The sequence below is a fragment of the Lepidochelys olivacea genome, assembly GCF_965140295.1.
Source record: "Lepidochelys olivacea isolate rLepOli2 genome assembly, chromosome: 7".
NCBI lineage: Eukaryota > Metazoa > Chordata > Testudines > Cheloniidae > Lepidochelys > Lepidochelys olivacea.
Window position 1 is genome coordinate 113,707,093 of NC_140417.1, and position 26,149 is coordinate 113,733,241.

The following is a 26,149-nucleotide window of genomic DNA, read 5'->3' on the forward strand; positions in this document are numbered from 1 at the left end:
TGGTTGACCTGACGCTTTGCAAATTTCACACAAATTCACTGAATAGTTTCAGCCAGAAACGTTTTTTGGTGTAAGGCTGTTAGTTTCACAGAGCGGAAGGAGGGAGTCCCACCAACCTTATAGTTTTTAGCCCAGTGGTTAGGGCATTCGCCTGGGATGTGGAATCAGGGATTTGAACCCAAGTTTCTCCCCCACTACCCCAGTTTGTGCCCTAATCATCAGGTTATTGGCTATTCTGGGCTGGGTGTCTCTCAATCTGTCTTGCTGAGGCTATTCCACTTTGTATAAGTAATTAAATAGTCATTGGAGCAGCAGGGACTTGAAGATAGGTCTCCCGCATCCCAGGTGAAACATCTCTTGTTCAACCGGAAAACAAACTTCTTCAATTTGCCAAATTTTTTCTGCATTTTCAGATTTGTTTCCACCTGAACAGGTTTTTCCAACTTTTGGAACTGCCACTGAACCAAAAAATCAGTTATTTGCCCAGCTCTTTATTTGCCCAGCTTTCAGAAAAAAAACAAAACAAAAATCCTGCTTCCATGTGTTTTAACTTAAAAAATGACCATGAATGACGATAATAAATATTGTGGGTCAGATCCTTGACTTTGAGTTTGCTTTGTGGTGATCCAGTGGTGTAAAGTAGTCTAAGGCTGTGCTAAATTGCCATCTGAGTATTTCCCCTGGTGTATGAGGAGTGAAAAAGAGCTGGAGTAGTTAGTTCTATGCGCCTATTACCCCCCTCTCACAGACCTGAAATAGAAGGCATGTCTGAGATGCGGCCAAGGGTGTGGCTGGAGAGCTGCTGAACTCTGGTGATCCCTTGCTGCTAGAACAGCTCCTTGGGGCCAGTTGCAGCTAGATATAAAATAGAGCAGCCCTGAGGCTGCTCTAAATTGCACTGGGGGCTGAACCTCCCCCTGGCCAGACCTGGGACAAGGAGTGTATAGAAATGTGACTTACAGCTTGTCTACACTTGCAGCAGTGTGTAGGGTATGTGTAGCTACATGTTGCAGTGAAAAGCAGGCTCCATCTACATGGTGGTGTGGAGCTACACAGGACAATGAAAAGCTTTGATGGGGGAGGCAGTAGGAAAATGTTCCAGCAGCTCCCCACTGTCAGAGCCTTTCTCTGCTGCTGGAGTCTTTCAGTGCAGTGGGTAGGCAGCCTGGCACTACACTGCTAAAGATAGCAGTTTTCAGAGTAACAGCCGTGTTAGTCTGTATTCGCAAAAAGAAAAGGAGTACTTGTGGCACCTTAGAGACTAACCAATTGATTTGAGCATGAGCTCTTGTTTTTTCCTACCCCCCCCCCCCCAGATGTTCTGGTTTAACTTGGGTTTAAACTTGGAGAGTGGTCAGTTTGGATGAGCTATTACCAGCAGGAGAGTGAGTTTGTGTGTGTATGGGGGTGGGGGGGATGTGAGAAAACCTGGATTTGTGCAGGAAATGGCCCAACTTGATTATCATGCACATTGTGTAAAGAGTTGTCACTTTGGATGGGCTATCACCAGCAGGAGAGTGAATTTGTGTGGGGGGGTGGGGGGTGAGAAAACCTGGATTTGTGCTGGAAATGGCCCACCGATGATCACTTTAGATAAGCTATTACCAGCAGGACAGTGGGGTGGGAGGAGGTATTGTTTCATATTCTCTGTGTATATATAAAGTCTGCTGCAGTTTCCACGGTATGCATCCGATGAAGTGAGCTGTAGCTCACGAAAGCTCATGCTCAAATAAATTGGTTAGTCTCTAAGGTGCCACAAGTCCTCCTTTTCTTTTTTTAAAGATAGCAGTGTAGATGGGGGAGGCACTGCTGGGGCTTGTAGAGTGCTGTTTAGGATTATACCCTAAGGTTCTGGAGTGTCTTCACTCACCTAAGCAGTGTCCCACCGTCTACAGTGCTATTTATACCCATGCTAGGGGTGTGTGCAATGTATGTACTTCACACACTGCCGTAAGCGTAGACATAGCTTTTGAGCCATGTTTGCCTCGCCTTGAGCCTTTAGCTTATTGGTACTCAACTGGACCTGAGGATTTAGTGCTTAGATATTTATTTATATCTTCAAAGCACTGCATAGGCATTAATCCTCACTGCACTCTTGTGAGATGTGGAAATAAGTGTTATTTCCCCGTCTATAAAATGGGTTTGAGACAGAGAGGTGAAATGAGATGCCTAAGGCCACACAGTGAGACATTGGCATGAATGAACTCAGGCATTCAAGGGCTGGCTCCTGATCCCTTCTCCGTCATAGACCATGCTGCCTCTTTAACAATGACCAACCTGTTGTTTCAAACTAGAATATCTTCATATTATATGCGTCAGAAAGGCCTGAGACCATCTTCCCTTGCAGGGCCCAGTGCTGTAGGTTAAAGTTGCCTGATATCATCTAAATCTTCAATTATTTGGGAGGAGAATGTGGAACCTCCATGCATGTGGTATAATAACCTGATGTGATAAACTGTTTATCATACAGTAAACAGTTTACTGTATAACACGTTGTATGTATGGTAACTTTGTTATAGTCTATGGAACATAAAATTAATATTAGGAGTTAGTTTGTTATATAATTACTGAAATGTAATCTGATAAATAGCCATTGGTTAATCAGAAGCCAGCATATTGTGCTGTAATTTGAATCGTCTCTGGCAATCACTTTGGTTATCTCTCTCTCTCTCCCTAGTGCAAAAAGTACCATATCTCCCATCCCAGTTAATTGACAGAACATTCTGCTGACCAGTATGTATTGATTGCTACTGTGATTTGGCAGTGTGATTTATGTGGGCAGGCAGAGTTCTTTGTTTTTGCTGTATGTACCATTACAGAAACAAAGAACAGTGCTAACCTCCAGGAATTTACATAGTCACAAACAGAGCAAGTGGCCTGGGGGAGAAAAAGTCAGCAGTAATTCCTTGAAAGTCATTTTCTGTGACACTGAAAAGTCACAACAGAGAATGTGTAGTGCCTGTACAGAGGAGCGAATGACTGATTTAGAATGATTTAATTTACACATTACACCATGTGAGGAAAGAATAAGGTTCTGTGAAAATATAGAAGGGAAGGGAGGGGAGGGACTCAAGATATTTGCTTTTCTGGTGGTGAATTATTTTCTTCCTTCACATCTGTTGTGTTTTTTTAGAGGAACATAACCAGGCAGCTGATCTCCAAATGGAAGACAGAAAAACTCTGAGCATTTAGATTAAAAAATGTAAACAAAGAAATCCAGGATTTATATCGATCAAGCCTCTGCTACCCAGGAAGCAGCAAATGTGAGGGAGATTATTGTTGCTGATGATGATGGATTTCTGCAGTATATATTACTATGAGCATGAAGGGAGCTGTTCTCTCCCCTCCCCCATGCTCCTACATATCTCGATAAGGAGAAAGGAAGAACCATCTCTGTGTCCCTAATATTGGCCAAACAGTCGAGCCCTGCTCAGTCTCCCTTCTTTCTGTGTCTCACATGTGTAACGCTGACTTGCTTCTTTCAGTCCTCTTGGCATTACAGCCTAGAAATCTCCAGCTGACTTGTCCTATTTTCCCGCCAACACGTAATTTCAGTGGCAATGACAGAAATATAAGAGTATCTCTCTTTATATGACAGGTTTCAGAGTAACAGCCGTCTTAGTCTGTATTCGCAAAAAGAAAAGGAGTACTTGTGGCACCTTAGAGACTAACCAATTTATTTGAGCATAAGCTTTCGTGAGCTACAGCTCACTTCATCAGATGCATACTGTGGAAAGTGTAGAAGATCTTTGTATATACACACAAAGCATGAAAAAATACCTCCTCTCACCCCACTCTCCTGCTGGTAATAGCTTATCTAAAGTGATCACTCTTCTTACAATATAACAGGTTTCAGAGTAACAGCCGTGTTAGTCTGTATTCGCAAAAAGAAAAGGAGTACTTGTGGCACCTTAGAGACTAACCAATTTATTTGAGCATGAGCTTTCGTGAGCTACAGCTCACTTCATCGGATGCATACTGTGGAAAGTATCCACGGTATGCATCCGATGAAGTGAGCTGTAGCTCACGAAAGCTCATGCTCAAATAAATTGGTTAGTCTCTAAGGTGCCACAAGTACTCCTTTTCTCCTTACAATGTGTATGATAATCAAGTTGGGCCATTTCCAGCACAAATCCAGGGTTTAACAAGAACGTCTGAGGAGGGGGGGGGTAGGAAAAAACAAGGGGAAATAGATTACCTTGCATAATGACTTAGCCACTCCCAGTCTCTATTCAAGCCTAAGTTAATTGTATCAAATTTGCAAATGAATTCCAATTCAACAGTTTTTCCCTGGAATCTGGATTTGAAGTTTTTTGGTTGTAATATCACAACTTTCATGTCTGTAATCACATGACCAGACACAAATCAAATGTCAAGAATTATAACATTCATAAACCAGTCGGAGAACACTTCAATCGCTCTGGTCACGTGATTACAGACATGAAAGTTGTGATATTACAACCAAAAAACTTAAAATCCAGACTCCAGGGAGAAACTGTTGAATTGGAATTCATTTGCAAATTTGATACAATTAACTTAGGCTTGAATAGAGACTGGGAGTGGCTAAGTCATTATGCAAGGTAACCTATTTCCCCTTGTTTTTTCCTACCCTCCCCCCCATCTCAGACGTTCTTGTTAAACCCTGGATTTGTGCTGGAAATGGCCCAACTTGATTATCATACGCATTGTAAGGAGAGTGATCACTTTAGATAAGCTATTACCAGCAGGAGAGTGGAGTGAGAGGAGGTATTTTTTCATGCTTTGTGTGTATATACAAAGATCTTCTACACTTTCCACAGTATGCATCCGATGAAGTGAGCTGTAGCTCACGAAAGCTTATGCTCAAATAAATTGGTTAGTCTCTTTATATGGGGTAAGGAAACTTGAGCTGGAAGGCAGTTTTACAACAGTACATTGCATAATGCTGCACAAAACAAAATGCAGTTAATGTGGGGGATGAAGAGAAACCCTTATTATTCAGTGTGAAGCTATCTTGGCTTTCCAACAAAGATAGTTACCTCCTACCTCTTCAGTTCAATGAAACACACTGTAAATATATCCCAGAGATACAAGAACATAATTGGGAAATAGTCTTTAATCAGTGCTTTCTTTAGCAGAAGTCAGGTAATACAGGAGACAGGCTGGGGCTGGGTTATTCCATCTTCCCAGCTGCCTAGACTAAAACACCCAAAATGATGGTAGTATTCTGCACTGATGATCAAAACACTTTTGGTCAGTTTCTCGTCTCAAGTTATACTGGTGCAGAGCCAGAGTAACTCCATTAATGCCAATGGATTTGCACCCGTGCTGCTGAAATCATAACCTGTGGGAAAGAAGAGTGAGGAATCAGTTTAGATCTAGTTACTATTGTGTTGGGACCTATTACTGCAAAATACAGGTTGATGAAAATCTCCCAAATGCTTTCCCTACCCAAGGTTTCAGAGTAACAGCCATGTTTGTATTCGCAAAAAGAACAGGAGTACTTGTGGCACCTTAGAGACTAACCAATTTATTTGAGCATAAGCTTTCGTTTTGTGTGTATAAAAGATCTTCTACACTTTCCACTGAATGCATCCGATGAAGTGAGCTGTAGCTCACGAAAGCTTATGCTCAAATAAATTGGTTAGTCTCTAAGGTGCCACAAGTACTCCTTTTCTTTTTCCCTACCCAAGGTTATACCAAGTAATGATGGGACTGCCTGCTTTTCCCTGTACTGCCTCTTTATAAGTGATACTTTGGAAGATTTCATTTTCACACCAGCCACCAGTCTCTCATATGATCAACAAGAAAAGAGTCTGGTTAAGCCACTGCAATGATGCCTGTCTAGCTTTGTGCATTTGATGATGCATAATTATAGATTAAAATTATACTGAGCTTGGTTACAACCTACAAATACAACATAAAGCTCTTAGCAGCAGTTATCAGAGATTGATTACTATTGGGTAGGAAGTACAGTAGAAGCAGAAAATACTTTTAAGATTTGATTGCATAGTGACTCAAATCCTCTGTGTTCAAGTTAAGATCTTTCAGGTGTATTTTTAGGAGACTACTCTTTTTAGGTTGCCTATATGGGCTTACTGTGTAATTGTGCCCCCAAAGACTCTGACTGGGCAGTTGTGCAAGGCACAAGTACACTTTAATAGCTTAAGAAGATGGTCTACTATAGTGATTCTCATTTGCAATGTACTTCATGATGCTGTTGCTGCCATGTAAGTAAAATGGCAAGTTGTCTTCAAGCTCACCCCTTTGTTCCCTTTGGGTTTTGTTCATGGCTGAATCATAGATTTCATATGTGATCTTGAGAAGCTCCTTAAACCTCCCTGTTTCTTATGATGGGATCTAACCAGCATGGTTTCTGCGGAAGAAAATGGTGTCTTACTATCTCTCAGCATTCTTTGAATGTGTCAGTAAAGGAGAGTGGGTTTGTTTTGGGGGGGTAAGGGGGGAGAAAACCTGGATTTGTGCTGGAAATGGCCCACCTTGATTATCATACACATTGTAAGGAGAGTGATCACTTTAGATAAGCTATTACCAGCAGAAGAGTAGGGTGGGGGAGAGAAAACCTTTTATAGTGATAAACACCCATTTTTTCATGGTTTGTGTGTATAAAAACATCTTCTGTATTTTCCACAGTATGCATCTGATGAAGTGAGCTGTAGCTCATGTATGCTTATGTTCAATATAAATTGGTTAGTCTCTAAGGTGCCACAAGTACTCCTTTTCTTTTTTCAGTAAAGTAGTGGATAAAGGAGAACCTGTGGATATAATTTAGACTTCAGAAAGGTCCCACACAAGAGCCTGCTAAAGAAGCTAACTGGTCCGGGGGTGAGATGCAAAGTATTGTCACGGATCAAAAACTGGCTAGGAGACAAAGGAAAGAGTAAGATTAGATGGCTAATTTTATCATGGCTAAAGCTTAACAGCAGGAGTCTCAAGGATCCATGCTAGGTAGGTCTTCTGGTGTTTAATAAATGTACTAATGCTCTGGAAAGAGGAGTGAGCAGCAATGTAGTAAAACCTACAGAGTTATGTAGGTTAGTCAGGACCAGAGAAGACTGATAATTTCAGAAGGACCAAAACAATGCAGGTGAATTGGCAGCTTGAGGGCAAATGAAATTAAAATCGATAAATGCAAAGTAATGCACATTGGAGGGAAGAACTTGAACTGCTCATACATCTTATAGGGTTCTAAATTAACCGTATCAGCTGAGGCAAAGGAGTTGTGTGTCATTGTAGACAGCTCAATGTACAGCGGCAGTCAGTTTTGGATGGTGTTAGGATGCATAAAGAATGTGATGGTGAATAATACAGAAAATATTATAATGCCTTTATATAAATCAATGGTTTGGCCTCATCTAGAATATTGTGTGCAGGTCTGGTTGCCCCATCTCAAAAAGGGTAATGCAGATCTAGAGGGGTTCAGAGAAGGGTGATGAGAATGATCAAGGGCCAGGAAAAACTGTCCTGTGAGGAGAGATGAAAGTGTCTGGGATTGTTTATCTTAGCATGGAGATGAATCAGAGGGAACATGATAAAAATATATAAAATAATGAATGGTAGAGAAGGTAGATGGGAGCTTCTGACTCCCTGCCTCATAACACAAGAACACAGGGACATTCAATGTTTGAAAGGTGGGAAATTCAAAACTGATAAAAGGAAATACTTTTTTAGACAATGTGTAGTTGGCTCTAGAACTCATTGCCAGAGAAAGTCACTGAGGCCAAGGAGTTAGCAAGATTCAGAAAGGGATTGGACATTTATATGGATATCATAATATCCAGAGTTATAATTAACGATAAAATTTTTGGAGGGGTATATTAAACCTTGTGCTTCAGGGCTAAAGCCAATCTCTAAACTATCAGACTGAGACCTATTCTGGAGAGTAGCTTATCCTACATACATGTTCTGTGGGCTTATCCTACATATGCCTTTCTTTGAAGCATCTGGCACTGACCGCTGTCAGAGACAGATACTGGACGAGATGGATCTTAGGTCTGATCCAGTGTGGCAGTTCCTATATTCCTTAGTGTCCCGTTTGTAAAATGGGGGATGATAACGCTTACCTACCTCACAGGGGGTATCACGAGGCTGAATTAATTATTAAACTCTTTGAGATCTTCAGAAGGAAGGTGTATCTAAAGGCAAAATATTTATTACACTTAGGACAATGGCTGTAATAAATAATAGGGCATAAGCTGTTTTAGAGACCTGTAGAATAATTAACATAGTGCCATGATATTTATACCTTTCACACTGTGCAAACCTGAGATGTATTTTCCTTAGGTAAATCCACAAACAGGATTTTGAGCCTGTCCAGGCCAGTGTTTTTTTGGGAGATTAGCCTGTCATTATTTCCCCTCCCACTCATCTTTCTCATGTTAGTGTTTTCCACAAGAGATTCAAAAGATTAAGGAACTGTCTGTGAATCACAAAAGGAGCAATCCTGGAAAGATATTTTGTTGCAGAAGTGCTTTTTGTGTCATGTTGAATGTACAAGACTTGTCACTAGAGCAGGCCCTAGAAGAATAGCCTTCAGTATAAAATTTTTAATTTGATTAAAGAGCTCTTAATGTTGTGTGCTCAGTACCTTAAAGGGAAAAGCATTTGCTTTTTATTTTAAGAACATCATTTAAAATCCACGAGACCTTTAAATATTTATATATATTTAAAAATACTTTCTTTTCCTTTTTCCTACCAGGTACTTGGAGGTATTGCTTATTTTTTAAAATGTCACTCTTCCTGTATATTATTTTGGACCTATGTGGTGTCCTGTGGATCACTGTATATGTGTTCTGAATTTTTTAATCCAGTGTACAAGCAAGCTTCCAGTAATCCGTTCAACGGTCAGTCCTCTCTGATGAGAGCATGACAAACAGCTTTCATACTAAAGTCACTGAAATAATGCAGTAGTATACTTCAGAGCGGTTGTTTTCAACTTTATTTTATTGGTGGACCCTTAAAAAATTTCGAATGGAGGTGCAGACCCCTTTGGAAATCTTAGACATAGTCTGAGGATCACCAGGGATTTGTGGTCCACAGGTTGAAAACCACTGATCTAGAGTGTGATGAGGAGTCTTGATGGAGAATTCTCATTGAGGATTTGTGTGAAATTTGCACATAGTGCAAAATGTAATGCAGCAAGCATGTTAATCACCATAGTACAACTATTCCCCAAATAGGGGTGTTTTGAGAGATTATGAAGAACAAAACTAAAAGAAAAACCCTGTGGATGACTCCAATTCTGTGCTTTTTGGTGCAGGAATGCAGTAAAGCCATGGCACATGCCTCCAACCCCCAAATAAGTCTAATCTTTTAAGATTTTTCTATAATACTTATCACCATAGAATGAAACTAATGTCGTCCCACTGTACTGCGTAAATTATTTGTCTTTCTACTGCTTCTGATGATGTTAGATCCTGTGTACCATAACAGAAAGAGAGAGCTCTACCAACTGTACCTCTCTTTCTGCATCAGTTCTTTGCAGGTTGGATTATACCAGAATATTATAACCAGTTTCAAACTTGTCTTCTGACAAGATAATGTATGCCAATGGTTCTCAAAACCGGTCCGCCGCTTGTTCAGGGAAAGCCCCTGGCTGGCCGGACCGGTTTGTTTACCTGCCATGTCCGCAGGTTCTGCCGATCGTGGCTCCCACTGGCCGCGGTTCACTGCTCCAGGCCAATGGGGGCTGCGGGAAGCGGCGCGGGCGAAGGGACATGCTGGTTGCCCTTCCCGCAGCCCCCATTGGCCTGAAGCGGCGAACCACGGCCAGTGGGAGCCGCGATCTGCCGAACCTGCGGACGCGGCAGGTAAACAAAGCGGTCCGGCCCTCCAGGGGCTTTCCCTGAACAAGTGGTGGACCGGCTTTGAGAACCACTGATATATGCAGTTCTCAGCATTTGCAAGATAGAAGGGAAATCAGTTGCAGTAGTTCATTGGGCTGTGTATGTGCCATTGTCAAATAACCTCACAGGTTGCAAAAACCAGCTCATGAAACAGACAAGTGCAAAGGTGCTTGGTTTTTTTGTTTTTCTCCATTTGTTCTTTGAAGCTAGATTTCAACTGAGATGTATAACTGAAGTCTTGTTTACTTATGGCTATTACATTTCCTGTGATACTTTTTTGAAGAATAGAGCTGTTAGCCCTTATATTTTCTTGAAATTCTAATTTGTTGTTCTGCCTACCAAAATTATTTGGGTAGTTTCTTTGGGATACAATAATCTTTGCTTCTGTAGTGTTGCCACATGCAGTTACATAGCTGCTGTGTTCCATCTCAGGGATAGCCTCATTTCAGTGTTTTGTAAAATTCCTGCATTTAGGTCCCATCTTGCATTCTTTTCTTAGGAAGAACACCCATTGAAGTCAAAGTGCTTTGAGGATGAATGTAAAATTGCCGTCAAACGTGCAAATATAAGAACATGATGATTTTGTCTGCCCTTTGGGATTATCTTCCTTTGCCTTTAGGAACATTGTAGAATTCTTAAGAGAAAGGAAAATACACATGTGGCCTCCAAAGGAAAACTTCACCCAAGCCTAAAGAAGTAATATCCAGGTTGAACTTCTTTATTTTCAGCCTTAACAGCCCTAAATCTCTTTTACACCACATTAGAATGTTTAATATATGGCTACCCACATTTGGTTCCCCCAAAACATTGACACATTAGGAATGTGTCCTTGATTATCGGAATATAATATCTAAAATATTAGAGCTAGCAGCCCAACCTTAAAACCAGAGATGGGCCTGGAGCTGCAAAGTTTAGATCTAGGCCTTAATTTTGCCTTGTTTGGGGTTGTTCAGATGTAGGTTCAAGGTTCGGGCCCATCTCTAAAAAGGAAATAACCCCATGGTATGACATTCTAACAAATACAAACCTTCTCTGTTATAGTCCTCAGCAGTACAGTAACAAATCACTCAAGGCCATTTAGTTTTATTCCAGCTGCCAGCCAGTTCAGATGACTTGCTTCCTGCTATTCATGATACCAATGCAAGGTTAAGGGGTCTGTTCCCAATACTGTAAAATCATCTCGCATAGCTACTTTTTCACAAGAAGAGGGTCAGATGTAAATGGGACCAGTGATGAGAAAGTGTGAACTCTCATCCATCATTTGAGTGCTTCAGAGAAGAATGAGAAAATGACTAGAGGGCTGGCAGAGACTAATTTCCCAGGAAAGATTTATAAGAGCTAAATATAATTTTGCCAACTGATGATTTAGTTGGGGAAATCAGTCTACAAATGCTAGCTGGATTAAACCAATTTTGTATAGCTAGATTAGGTTCGAAATAATGGGATGAAATTAATAAAGGGAAAAATCGAGGCTGAATATCTGAATTATTATACCGTGAAATAGCCTTTCATGGTAGGTGGTGGAAGCCCTCATGCTTGGGATTCTTAACAATGAGATTGCTTAATGACCAGTGTCTCACAATGCCAGCATTCTCACTGGCTCAAAGGACTTTGGATCAAGTCCTTTAACAGTAAATATTTGGTTCCAGTTGGGGAGGACCAAGTCAGTTCCTCCTTTGCCCATCCATGATATCCACCAGCTCTTAAAGTCTTAGCCCCCTTTCTGTCCTTTCCCTTTGACTGAGCATAGCTGGAGAATTTTCACTTGAGCTCCCAGTTCTTTCTTTCCTGCCCTTGACCCAATAAGCTATCTCCGCTCATCGTAGTCCTCCCTTTTATACCTTCTTCTAGCTTTATGATGGATTTGGGCTTCAAAGTGTTTTGTCACCATTTGTATGAAGAATGCTGTATAGCAAATAAACTATCAGATTCTGTATGGTACAGACAGAAGGTATGTCACTATAAATTAGTATATTGCATTGATCGAATCCCATTTTCTTGTCCCGTCAATACATCCTCTTCTTTGGCGATGCCTGAATTCTGTTAATGTTACTGAGTAATTCTCTAAAACAGGATTCTAAACTTCAAGGTTCAATCAATTTAAAGGTAGAAACATCTTAGAAAAATAAAAAATGCATAAGCAAATTTCAGTTTATATGAATTTCAGAAAATAAATCCTGTGTCATGTGTTATTTGTCCTCCTTTGCCTTTGGTTGCTGATCAGTTCATGTGTCAACACAGGCTTTATTGCATATTGATTGTGTAATGTTGTTCACACTAAAGATGGACTAACTGAATTGGAAATGTAGACTTACCTCTGATCATGGGTGTGCTTTCCTTTGCAGGTAAGGGGCTATGGAAATTATGCATTACAGAGGATATAGGTTATCTTCTCTCCAACTTTTACCAATTAGGTAAAAAGAAGGGGGAGGAGAAGGACACGTTTATATACCTACTTCTGAAGTTACTTCCACTGTCATTCATCCTACGTAAACCCCTCCTCTGTTTCAAGTGGATAGTGTTCTTTGCTTGCTGTCTTAAAGTGTTGGATAAAATTGATAGGTTTCAGAGTAAGAGCCGTGTTAGTCTGTATTCGCAAAAAGAAAAGGAGTACTTGTGGCACCTTAGAGACTAACCAATTTATTTGAGCATGAGCTTTCGTGAGCTACAGCTCACTTCATCAGATGCATGCCGTGGAAACTGCAGCAGACTTTATATATACACAGAGAATATGAAACAATACCTCCTCCCACCCCATTGTCCAGCTGGTAATAGCTTATCTAAAGTGATCATCAGGTGGGCCATTTCCAGCACAAATCCAGGTTTTCTCACCCTCCACCCCCCCACACAAATTCACTCTCCTGCTGGTGATAGCCCATCCAAAGTGACAACTCTTTACACAATGTGCATGATAATAAAGTTGGGCCATTTCCTGCACAAATCCAGGTTCTCTCACGCCCTCACCCCCCTCCCAAAAACCACACACACAAACTCACTATCCTGCTGGTAATAGCTCATCCAAAGTGACCATTCTCCCTACAATGTGCATAATTAAGGTGGGCCATTTCCAGCACAAATCCAGGTTTTCTCACATCCCCCCCACCCCCATACACACACAAACTCACTCTCCTGCTGGATGTGAGAACCTGGATTTGTGCTGGAAATGGCCCACCTTAATTATGCACATTGTAGGGAGAATGGTCACTTTGGATGAGCTATTACCAGCAGGATAGTGAGTTTGTGTGTGTGGTTTTTGGGAGGGGGGTGAGGGGGTGAGAGAACCTGGATTTGTGCAGGAAATGGCCCAATTTTATTATCATGCACATTGTGTAAAGAGTTGTCACTTTGGATGGGCTATCACCAGCAGGAGAGTGAATTTGTGTGGGGGGGTGGAGGGTGAGAAAACCTGGATTTGTGCTGGAAATGGCCCACCTGATGATCACTTTAGATAAGCTATTACCAGCTGGACAATGGGGTGGGAGGAGGTATTGTTTCATATTCTCTGTGTATATATAAAGTCTGCTGCAGTTTCCACGGCATGCATCTGATGAAGTGAGCTGTAGCTCACGAAAGCTCATGCTCAAATAAATTGGTTAGTCTCTAAGGTGCCACAAGTACTCCTTTTCTTTTTGATAAAATTGATGTGTGCTATTGAACAGCTACAACATTCCATGGGAGGGGTGGTTGAATTTCTGTGGGGTGAAGTCTCTTTCTGTTTATATAAGGACAGATGGGAGTGCCTCTCCGAGTGACTGTAAGATTAGGGTGATTGTTTAAATAATTAGTTACATTTGCACAGCACTTTGGGATCCACTTGGATGAATGGTGCTTTGAAGATTACATCATGCTTTTATATCTGACTTCCTGTCATTGCATTTTGTTTCTAACGTAGCAACAGAGGAACAACTCCTCAGGACAGTTGGGACTGAAAGAGTTAACTCATTGTAAATGTATATAAAATGTCTGAACTGGATACTCTTTGGCATGGCTAATTATAACTAGCACCAGAATTGTCTTTATTCCATCAAAATCTAGAACACATTAATGAGCTTTGCGGGTATGGCAAATTCTGCCTTCTTTCTTTTTTGCATTACATGCAAAATTAATTCTTAATTCCTCACTACTTTGCAAAATGCACCAGTAGATAAATAAGGGGCTTGGGGACAGAGATAGAGACGTGGACTGTAGTCAAAGATTCATTAGTTGCCTGCTTAGCTGGGAGTTCGATCTAGTGCATTAGAGAAAAATACTGTACTCGGTGTTCATTACTCATCACTCTGTGTCAGTGTAATGGTCCATTGTTCCAGTTTAGGCTCCATTGCCATAAATGAAAGGGGTGACAACTGTCCAGGTGTCATTTAGAAAGGAGCTTTGTAGTGCAGGCTGTATAACTGTGCAGAACATTCAGAAGTTTCCACTGAAGAGGTTTAATGCAAATAGCATTTTCCTGCAACTTTCTCAGAGTAACCCCTCCCAAAGTCTTGTTTAACTATAACTGCAGTAGTGCTTCCATTGTGTAAACTCAAAAGCCTGCTGACTTACATTAAAGCTGTGTATGTCAAAGATTACCTGTGAACTATCTACCACTTCTGCAAGCTATTTTATTTGTCACTGATGTGTTCAGGTGTGCAAGTACCAATGAATATTTTAATACGGAGTTAAGTTTTAAAAGATCACAAACCAAACCAATGTAAAACCATGTTACGAGTCCTAAAGGAAAAAACTCCACTAAATGAATGAACAGATTGGTTCAGTTAGGGAATTAAAGCACAGGAAGGCTCAGGGTGATTCTCCGGACTCTGGGCTGTCGGGTTAAATTAAGCCGATATTGCTTATGGGCCTTTGTGCCTTTAGTAACTAAAGTCATCTATCACGTCTGAAAAAATATATCATCTGAATGAGGATGTACAGTTCTAATGCTCATATTTTTAAGGTCTTCTTTTCTGATGTTAGAATGCACTTCATTGAAGCCCCACAGAATCCCCCTCCTAAACATTCTGGGATATTAAATAGTACTTTTGTCAGCTTGGCATTCTTTCATTCCAGAAAGATTGTAGTGGATTTGCCACTTACACTGCCTTTTTTTTTTTTTTTAAATAATTGGTGGCTCAGAATTAAAACAACTGTGACCCCCTTAGTGCTTTTCTTGTAAAGTATATAACGACTATTGTGTCTCATACTATTATATATTTGTTCAAATCTGCAGTCCATCCATCTGTCCCTCAACCGGACATTACGAGAATTCTTTTGCATTTTTATCATGTCCCTTTGAAGATCTCAAAGTATTTTACAAACATTAAGTCTCCCAACACTCGTTTGAGCAAGCTCAAATGCTCTGGTGCTTTAGATAGTATTGTAAGTGGCACAATACAAAATCCTAAAGTGAGTAGATAGGAAAGTAGCTGTACCCCTATTTTAGAGATGGCAAAACTGAAGCACAGGAGAGGTTAAAGGGACACTTGAAAGTTGCATTTCCATCAGAAAATTTGTTACCAAATTTTATGACTTGTAAAATTGTTATAACTGATAGGGAATGTAGCAAAACTACGTTTTTCCTCCTTTTTTCCAGTTTGTTTACTTTTGTGCATTTGAAAGCCGTTTGGCCTACATTCTGAAAAGTGCCAACTAATTTTGAGTGCCTCAGGTTTTGGGTGTCCAGCTTGAGACACCTAAGGCCTGATTTTCGGAGGTGACGCAGAATGTCTTAAATCATGTAAACCAAGAATTCTCCATATATAGAATGTGGCTTGAATGTCTGTATTTCCAGTTCCACTGACCACCTGCCACTGCATTCCTGCACTATATTGTACTACTTGCCTTGTGCTGTACCAGTCTGAGTGCCTGAAGTGTGAGCCCTTGGAGGCAGGGAACTTGTATTTGGCATAGCTGTCCAGTTGTGCTATACCTATAGTGCTATATACATAATAACACATAGTGAAAAGCGCAATTAATAAAGTTATGGCCTACATGTCTGAATTTCCTAGTCTTTCTCTAAATACTTCCTGTATAGGTGAAGCTTGCTTGCAGTGGGCATGCAAAGTGCTGATCCCTTATTGAATAAGAGACTGGTTCTGGGTAGTGAGAGAACAGCAACACATCCTTGGAGCCAGTGTTCTGCTTTCCTTATCCAAGGGAAAGTTAGTGACTATGGTGCAGTTTCATTTTTGTCCGTGTGGTGAAATGAATGAATGACTTTGCGGCATGCTACAGTCCTTCTGCTCATAAGTGAGTTTGAAGCTAATAACGTCAGAAACATTTTTGGTGCGCTCCCATGTTTGGAAAAGCTTTTAAACTGATAGTAATTCCAGTGGAGTACAACTGAATGGGGAAAATAATAGTATTTTTTTCTCTTATGGCTGCATCATGTCCGAATCCTAATTTAAGAATTGCAAACGTGTCTGTTTAATTTTCAATGGATCTTTGCTATCACAGAGTGCATGCACAGGTCAATGCGGTGCTTCAGTAACCCTGATTTGTCTGAGATTAAGGCAAAATTGGGGTTGGCTTGTTCTTGAATTGAAATCTAGGGACTGTAGGAAAAGGGATGGTTGCCTGCAATTCAGCAGGTGGCACTTTTTCCTTGGACTCAGGACTGAGCCAATGCCCGAGTCCAGGGGTCGGCAACCTTTCAGAAGTGGTGTGCCGAGTCTTCATTTATTCACTCTAATTTAAGGTTTTGCGTGCCAGTAATACATGTTAATGTTTTTAGAAGGTCTCTTTCTATAAGTCTATAATACATAACTAAACTATTGTTGTATGTAAAGTAAATAAGGTTTTAAAAATGTTTAAGAAGCTTCATTTAAAATTAAATTAAAATGCAGATCTTATCAGTTTAGTGTGATCCTTGCCCTTGCTTTTCCTTGCTGAGTTTTCTAATGTCTGGCACGTATTTGGATACTTTAAGCTGCACACAGGCTTCTGAGTGATCAGTTGTTAACCGGCTCTGAGAGGGACAGAAGACAGATTTCATGTGTGAAAATACCTGTTCACACAGGTATGTGGATCCAAATGCTGAAAGCATTGCAAATGCAAGTTTCTTCAAACAGTTAAATTTCACTGGCAGGGACGTCCAGCAGGTCAGAATAGATGCCCCATGATCTCACTTGGTAGCTTCACATGTACTCCGCAGAACTCCAAACTTTGATGCCCACAATTCTGAGCTTTTTAACTGAATGAGCCGCATTTCGAAATCTTCAACACCCATCCACTGAAATACAGACAAATCCAAGTCACTTTTTCAGGTTTAACTAGAAAAGAAAGCATTGGGCCAAATTGCTGGAAATCTTGAAATCTGTCAGAAAATTCGGATTCCAGTTCTTGCGTGTACATTCTAATTTCAAGGTCAGATGCAGTGCGCTGTTCCACGTGGTGTGATAGTGATGTAAGCAGCAAATCAGGACTTAAAAATATCCCAGTACAGTGGTGCTGGAACAATTTTTAAGGTGGGGTTGCTGAGTTGTGCCCCCCTCTTGTCCCTTGTCTGCACCCCTCACTGCCCCTGGCTAGGGCCAGTGGGCCATAGCTGGGGGTGGCTGCAGAGCCCTGGGCTGGTGGCTGGGACCCCAGGCCAGCAGCAGGCTGAGCGGGGCCGGTGGCTGGAACCCCGGCTGGCAGGGAGCCAGCGGCCAGTACCCCAGGCCAGCAGCAGAGCCCCCGGGACTGGTGGCTGGGACCTGGGGCCAGCAGCAGGCTGAGTGGAGCCGGCAGACAGTACCCCAGGCTAGCAGCGGAGCCCCCGGGACCGGTGGCCAGGATCCGGGCAGTGTGAGTGCCAGTGAAAATCAGCTCGCATGCCGCCTTTGGTATGTATGATGTTAGTGAGCACTTTGATGGTTGTGCCAATTTTTGGGAGGGATGAAACATAAAACCACGGTCCTGGCTACATATGGTCATTAAAATCCTAAAATAGCTTTCACAAGAGAAAATAAATTAATCTCAGAGTTTTGACCAAATTCTAATTTGGGTAATTATATTGTGTCTACATAAATTAAATTCCCCCTATGGTTTACTTGGTGGTATTTTTCATTTCTTATTTCAGACTGTTAAGTAGTTGCTGTGTTCCACTCCAGAGGCGGCTGCCTTTAGGTGTGGGTGAAGTTTTATATATTAGAATTTGCTGTCTATTGGAGGCATGTCCTGGTTTTTGTCCTGTCATTTTGCTCTCATTAGATGAAATCAATTCTCTAGGAATCATCCCTAACAGGAACTGTCCTGACTAAGTACATCTCCATTAGGAGGTGTATATTGTGTGAACGTATGTACGTAGCACCTATGTGTGTGTACTAGCTGTGCAAGTCATGTACGCTACTCACCAAGGCAACTGATCTTTATCCTCATCTTTCCATCTGCATATACTCTCTGTTTTCTTATGTTCTTCTCTTAAAAGAGATTGAAATTCCTGTATATCCCCAGTGGCAATATGTTATCATCTTTTCATTAATGGAAACAAATCCATAATGAAACAAAGACAGTTTCAGAGTTCAATAGCAGAGGCAAAAATTGTCCATGAGTAAAAAGAGTTCCTTCAATTGTGATGTGAAGTTCTCAGTTTGTGGCTTTGGACAGCCTACCACACTTTCAGGATATAGATTTAACCTTGGACAGCATTTCTCTGCTATTGTCTTTGCCACCAGTTTGAAGCCCTCTGAATGTGAAATGCCCACTGCTGACTTCAGTCCCGGTCCCATGCAGGAGACCTTCCCTGGTCAGATGTAAAGTTTCAATAAAGGTTGCAAAGTGCTTTGAATCTCTTGAGACAAATGGTGCTGTAGGTGTGGAAGAGACACAGCATAGTTCATACCAAAAGGCGAATAGTTGAAATATCTCTCCAGCTGTGGAGAGAGAAGGACCTAACTGCCTGGGAATAGAGTACCTGGAGCAGAGTAGTGGCTGGGGAAGGGCCAGAGGAGCTCCAGCCTGGTAAACCTGCAGGCCTTGTTTAAGGCCAAGAGGTACTGGGGCTGCAGAGGAGCAGCCCAGGGATAAGCAGAGGCACCTGGTTCAATCTCCTTGCCAATGATGAGTGGTCATTACAGACTGCAGTTTGCCCCAGTGACTGGGGGCTAGATGACAACTGTCAGTAGCCACTGAGGCAAGGTGGGGTGAGAAGGTTGGGGGTTCCCCCGGGAGGGGAGACCCAGAGTAAGGGGGTACTGCTTGGGACAGAACCCCGAGGTAAAGGGGAACTAGGGTCTGGGAGGGACACGGGGCCTGAGGCAGGTGCTTACTTATGGGAGCTCTGCACTGGAGGGGGGCGATCTGTGGGGTGGGAATGAGTCAGAGTGGAAGGGGGGCGGCAGAGACAGGGTCGGGACAGGGACAGGGGAGCCGAAGGGGTGTTAGACATAGTGGGAGGCAAGAGTGGAGTGGGAGAGGTAGAGAGTGTTGGATGGATGCAGAAGGGAAAGTTATGAGTGGGGGAGGAGACAGGCAGAAGGTGGGGGTAACAGGTGGGGAGGAGGCAGGGCAGAAGGTAGGAGGTAATGAGGAGGGGGCAGTTAGGGGTAGGAGAGGAGGTGGAGGTAGGGGGGGTAGAGGGGAGAAGACAATCTTGCTGCAGCTGGGCTCGGCTTGGCAGCGCAAAGGAGCCAGCCAAGGAATACTCTGGCTCCTCACTCTGTGCTGCCTTCAGGACCATCCACATTCACTCAGGACTCCCATACTTTTTTCCCATAAGTTGCTCACTGGTGCAATCCCACTCCTTTCAGTGGGATCTCACCACTGTAACTGACAGCACAACCGGGTCCCCGGAGTCTTAAACTCTTCTGGGTTGCAAGTGCACTGAGAAACCTGCAATTAACACAGAAATGCAGTGCAGACCTTTTGCTTGGCAGGTAAATATCAGATCAGTCACTTGACCAGTGGCCTTTAATATGGAGCATTGCTGCACTGCTTCATTGGTTACAAATGTACCAGATTCACAGGGTACAATGCATATTTACTATCTTCCAGTGCACTTGGTACTTATATCCTTGGATTAAAGGTACTTAAAAGAAAGGTACTCTACAAGCCTTTATGTATATAAGATTGCTGGACTAATATTAACCTTTTCGTAAGACTAGTCAGAGGGCAGTGTATTTTTTAAATTGTAATCTAATGGCAGTTTGTTGGCATTAATGCCAAGGAATTATTGGTGCATGTATTTTACAATTTTCTGCAGAAAATCTTAGGAAGAGGTTTAGCAAAAGGAGTGGGGGGTTTCTTCTCTATTTGGTTTGCCTCCGGTGTGACTGACTTTGTTCCCCCTCGACAAATGTAACTTCCTTGCTTTGTGTTGTCTGGAGAAAGGGTGTTGTTTGAAGGAAGCAGGTTATTAAAAACTGTATTCAGGGTTTAGGGGGAAACAAGAGGGCTGGAGTAAGCTGTCAAAACTGGTTATTCCAGTTCCCAAACCAGGCAGGCCTAGTTACCAAGGAAAATAGCAACCCTCAGTGACTGGTGCCTGATCGCTGTTCCTGTCTCCAGCTCTGGAGGCTTCGGTAAAATTTAGGCTTTTTTGAATCATTTGCCAGTAGCCTGTTCCGTAATCATCCCATCTCGCCTGCCCATGAGAAGCAGAGGGCTGTCAAGTCCAGCTCAAATCTCAGTTTGAGTCATCTACAGTGTTCAGTTTCGATGGCCCTCGGATTGAGGCCTGACAGCTGCTTCAGTTGCTGTTGCTGCCTCTCTTTCTTATGCAGAGTCCTGGAACCAGCTCACTTCTGGCACCATGATCACCCCTCACCAACTCACAGCCATGTTCAGCCGTAGCTTCCTGGGGGACTGCCGCTAGCTGTATAGCTGGGACTGCCATTCCAGAGTGCTACAAAGTTTTCACTGCCTGGGATTCATGGGAAGCACCATGAGCAGCCCCGCTCCTCTATAATACTGTACTGCAAAAGACATCTGGATTGTGACTCCACCAAACAGCCAACAGTAATGTAGATAAGCTTTTATCTTGAGTAAAGACAATGGCTGCTCTAACAGTGTGCTTGGGAGCAATGGGTGTTAGCTGTTCTTATGGTGGCAGGAGGAAGACAGAGGTGAAGTAGGATGATAGTGAGTCTAGAAATGGCAGCTGTGAGTCCCAGGGACTGCTTGGTGCCAGCTGACAGAGGGCACAGGGGTGTGTGTGTGGGCGGGGGGGGGGGCAGGGTCAGAGGGATCCCTTGGGTCTGATCTCAGCATAATACTTTATTAGAGGGTGTCATGTAAGGTCTCTACTGAAAGGTTGTGTCATACTGATAATATAATCATTTGTGACAATATGTAAAGTTATCCATATATACTGAAAAATATGCTTTTAAGGCCTGTGAGTTGGGACTGGTCACCAGACAGTGATAAACAAGCTTCTTTGAGTCAGGCCATTCTTATCTGCATGTCTGGCTATATGTAAATTGAGTATTGTATACTTCACAATGAAGGCCTACTTACAGTCTGAGCAAAGAGCTAAGCTAGTGATTGCAGAGTCTCCAGGGGAGATTCTCTACAGGAAAAAACAAGCAACAGGGGATGCCCTTTTTACAAATGAAGACAATGGATGGTTGGAACTCTATCTCAGGGGACAGAGGTACATCCTGGTATCCTTCACCTAGAGAACAACCTGCCAGCTAGCTTGTCTTATCAATAGAGGATCACAGCCAGTCTGGCTATTGAACGCTGGGAGGAAACTTTGGGTGAGCTATCCTTTGAGACAGGAAAATGTCTTGTTAGTGAAGATCAGACTCTAGAAAGTATGTTATGATTTTATTTTCTATGTAGCAATTTGTGTCTATTCTTCTACTTGCTTTTTCTGGAGTCTGTGTTCTTTGTGAAACACACTTTTCATAGTGAAAACAAGTAACCCATCTAAGTACTGTGAGTTGAGCGGTGATCCTGAGCTGTACTGTTTCTTTGGGAATAGCAGATCTGTGAGTGTCTGGTGGGAGGGATAGCTCAGTGGTTTGACTATTGGCCTGCTAAACCCAGGGTTGTGAGTTCAATCCTTGAGGGAGCCATTTACGGATCTGGGGCAAAAATTGGGGATTGGTCCTGATTTGAGCAGGGGGTTCGACTAGGTGACCTCCTGAGGTCCCTTCCAACTGTGATATTCTCTGATTCATAGAATTCTATGAACAGGGACTGGACACTCTAGGGGGATAGAAGCATAGTTTTTTTTGTTTTGTTTTGTTTTTTTTTAAGGTCAGAAGGGACCATTATGATTGTCTAGTCTGACCTCGTGCACAACGCAGGCCACAGAATCTCACCCACCCACTCCTGTAACAAACCCCTAACCTATGTCTGAGCTATTGAAGTCCTCAAATCGTGGTTTAAAGACTTCAAGGTGCAGAGAATCCTCCAGCAAGTGACCCATGCCCCACGCTGCACAGGAAGGCGAAAAACCCCCATGGCCTCTGCCAATCTGCCCTGGAGGAAAATTCCTTCCCGACCCCACATATGGCGATCAGCTAAACCCTGAACATGTGGGCAAGACTCACCAGTCAGATACCCAGGAAAGAATTCTCAGTAGTAACTCAGATCCCATCACAGGCCATTGGGCATATTTACTGCTAATAGTCAAAGATCAAGTGATTGGGGGTTGGAGTTTGCCTATTGCTTACTTGTAGAGGGACAGCGGAGCCAGTGCAGGCTGAGAGGGGAGTACTTGTGTAGCCTGAGGCTTGTGAAGTCAGAGAGCTGACCCCTGGCACGCACAGATAAGGCTTCCTCACGCTAAGGGAAGGTGGTAGCACAGTGCAAACCAGGGTGCTCCTAGGAAGCATCACAGCAGCCTACATCTGTTCGCTTCTTCTCTGTTGAGCCTGGTGCCTCCCTGAGCCCCACATACTCTGGGAGCTCTAAGAGTTTTCTGAGATTATGCGTAGACTTGATAGCCCTGTGGGTACCTGTATTGTACATGAATGGGACAGGGAAGGTGTTGTGTCCAAGGAACCCAGTAAATGCAGACTCTGCAAACCAACAATGTGTTGTCTTTGGAGGATCACCAAGGAGCTCTGCCCCACACCTACAAGGTGAGTGTTATGGTGATGACTGCCTAGGAATTGGGAGCGCGAATACAACAGTCTTATACAAGAGGTTTGCCATGTTACGCAAGGCTTTATACTGAGGGCTCATGGAGTAAAAAGAGGAAGACCAAGCAGGAATATTTCCTTATTTCTTCCCACCCTTGATGTTATAGTTAGTGTTTCTGTGTTTGGAGAACTCTGAGCAAACAAAACTCCCTACTGGAGACTCCTCACTTCTGCAGCTGGTAATTGCTGTCATGAGATAGACATTGTGATGTCACAGTAGGGCTACAGAGAGCCCACCATTGTCGGGTGCAGTACAGTGCTGCTTCCCAAATGCCCAAGTGTCTTCTACAGAAACATTGCCCTGGGGCTGCAGCAGAGACCGGAGAGTCTCTGGCTTAGTCTGGGTAAACTCTGCCTCCCTCCTACTCCTAGCACTCTTAATTACCTCTGTGCTTCTGCACATTTAATTACCTCTGTGCTTCTCCACCCTCACTGATGGCTGCTGGTGTGTGGCATGTTTGCATGCAGCTGGGCAAGCAGGTCTTGCAAAGCCCTTTTTGTCTTTTTGTAACTTAAGCTTTTGCCTAGAGGGATTCTCTATGTTTTGAATCCGATTACCCTGTAAGGTATTTACCATCCTGATTTTACAGAGGTGATTCTTTTACCTTTTCTTTAATTAAAATTCTTCTTTTAAGAACCTGATTGATTTTTCATTGTTCTTAAGATCCAAGGGTTTGGGTCTGTGTTCACCTGTACGAATTTGGTGAGGATTCTTATCAAGCCTTCCCCAGGAAACGGGGTTTAGGGCTTGGGAGGGGGATATTTTGGGGGAAGACGTCTCCAAGTGGGCTCTTTCCCTAGTCTTTGGTTAAAACGCTTGGTGTTTGGCAGCATACGATTCAAGGACAAGGCAAAGTTTGTACCTTGGGGAAGTCCTTAACCTAAGCTGGTAAGCATAAGCTTAGGGGGGTCTTTCATGCAGGTCCCCACATCTGTACCCTAGAGTTCAGAGTTGGGAAGGAACCTTGACAGGGGGAAATGCTAAAGGAACCCACCATAGTGGCATTTAACTTCAAAAGGGGGAACTACACAAAAATGATGAAGCTAGTTAAATAGAAATGAAAAGGAACAGTGTCAAGGGTGAAATGCCTGCAAACTGCATGGAGATTATTTAAAAACACCTTAATGAAGGTTCACCTAAATTATAATAATAAAAAAAGTAGTAGGAGGACCCCCCCAAAAAATGCCACCGTGGCTAAACAGTAGAGTAAAAGAAGTGGTCAGAGATAAAAAGGCATCCTTTAAAAATCAGGAGTCAAATCCTAGTGAGGAAAATAGAAAGGAGCATAAACTCTAGCAAGTCAAGTGTAAAAGTATAATAAGGCAAGCCAAGAAAGAACTTGAAGAGCAACTAGCTAAGGATACAAACTAACAGCAAAATATATTATAAGTGTGTCAGAAGCAGGAAACCTGCCAGCCAGTAGGGCCACTAGGTGATTGAGGTGCAAAGGAGCACTCAAAGAAGGCAAGGCCATTGCAGAGAGGTTAAATGAATTTGCATTGGGCTTCACTGCATTGGATATGGGGGAAATTCCCACACCCGAGCCATTCTTTTTAGGTGACAAATCTAAGAAACTGTCTCAGATTGAGTTGTCAGTTTGGAAAAAACTGATAAACAGTAATGCATCACCAGGACCAGATGGTATCACCCAAGGGTTCTGGAGGAACTCAAATATGAAATAGCTAAACTACTAACTGTGGAATGTAACCTATTGCTTAAATCAGCTGCTGTTCCAGATGACTGGAGGATAGCTAATGTAATACCTATTTTTAAAAAGAGACTCCAAAGGTGATCCTGGCAATTGCAGGATGGTAAGCCTAACTTCAGTATTAGGTAAATTGCTGGAAACTGTAGTAAAGAACAAAATTATCAGTCACATAGATAAACCCAATATGCTGGGGAAGTGCCAACATGGCTTTTGTAAAGGGAAATCATGCCTCCCCAATGTATTAGAATTCTATAGGAGAGCCAACAAGCATCCTTTGCCTAAGTCTCTCACCGAAGACTGGGACTGGTCAGCTTAGAAAAGAGACGACTAAAGGGCAATATGAGAGGTCTATAAAATCATGAATTGTGTGGAGAAAGTGAATAAGGAAATGTTACTTACTCCTTCACGTAACACAAAACTAGGGGTCACCTGACGAAAGTAACAGACAGCAGATTTAAAACAAACATAAAGAAGTACTATTTCACACACAACACACAGATGACCTGTAGATGTCATTGCCAGGGGATGTTGTGAAGGCAAAAGTATAACTGGGTTCAAAAAAGATAAGTTCACGGAGGATAGTTCCATCAATGACTATTAGCCTAGATGGTCAGGGATGCAACCTTATGCTCTAGGTCAGTGGTTCTCAACCAGGGGTCCGGGGCCTCCTGGGGGGGCGGTCGGGGCATCTGGCACTGGTCACTGACAGAGACAGGATACTGGGCTATATGGACCATTGGTCTGACCCAGTATGGCCATTCAGGGCCCCATTGTGCTAGGCACTGTTCCCGGCCCATGGGAGCTGTGGGGGGTGGTGCCTGCAGGTGAGGGCAGCACACGGAGCCCTCTGCTCCCCCCTTCCCTTGGGGCTGCAGGGACGTGGTGCTGACCGCTTCTGGAAGCGGCGTGAGGCCAGGGAGCCTGCCTTAGCCCTGCGCCGTGGGGCTGAAAATCCCGGATTGAAAGCCCTGACAGGCTGGATCCGGCCCGCAGGGCATAATTTGCCCTCCCCTGTCTTAAAAGATGTGTCTAGAAGTTGTTGTGTCTACTGGCACTGAAGGGGACACGTTTTATGGTGTGTCAGCTTTCAGTGAAGAGTGGCTCAATCTAGATGAGCCATAACTTTTCACCTAGATTGGAATGGAATGATCTGCTACCAATATTTGAAAAAGGGCCTCCCATAAAGATGCCCCCACCCCCGTAATAAATCCCTATCGGCTTGATTCTGCTCTTGTGGTGGTTTTACACAGATATAAATCCATTGACGTGAATGGAGTTGCTCCTGATTTACACTGGTGTAAGGGAGATCTGAATCAGTCCATAGGTTCCATTATCCAACCTCTCCCAAAGTCATCCAGTCCCTAAGGCCTGGTACCTACACTTCAAACTTAGGTCAACATAAGCAGTGTTAAGTCAATCTAATAATGTATGCGTCTATGCTACCGAGTCCCTTCCGCCAACCTAAGTGGCCTTTAAAGTCGACTTCTGTACTCCACCCCCCGCGAGAGGCATAGCGCTTGATTCGACATCCACAGGTCGACATGGG

The 26,149-nt window shown here is 42.9% G+C and overlaps 1 protein-coding gene across 1 annotated transcript in view; it reads left to right on the forward strand.

The window, feature by feature from the left end:
- The window catches only part of ABLIM1 (actin binding LIM protein 1), a 321,669-nt gene that overhangs the window by 37,710 nt on the left and 257,810 nt on the right, over nt 1-26,149 (forward strand). The window lies entirely within an intron of this gene.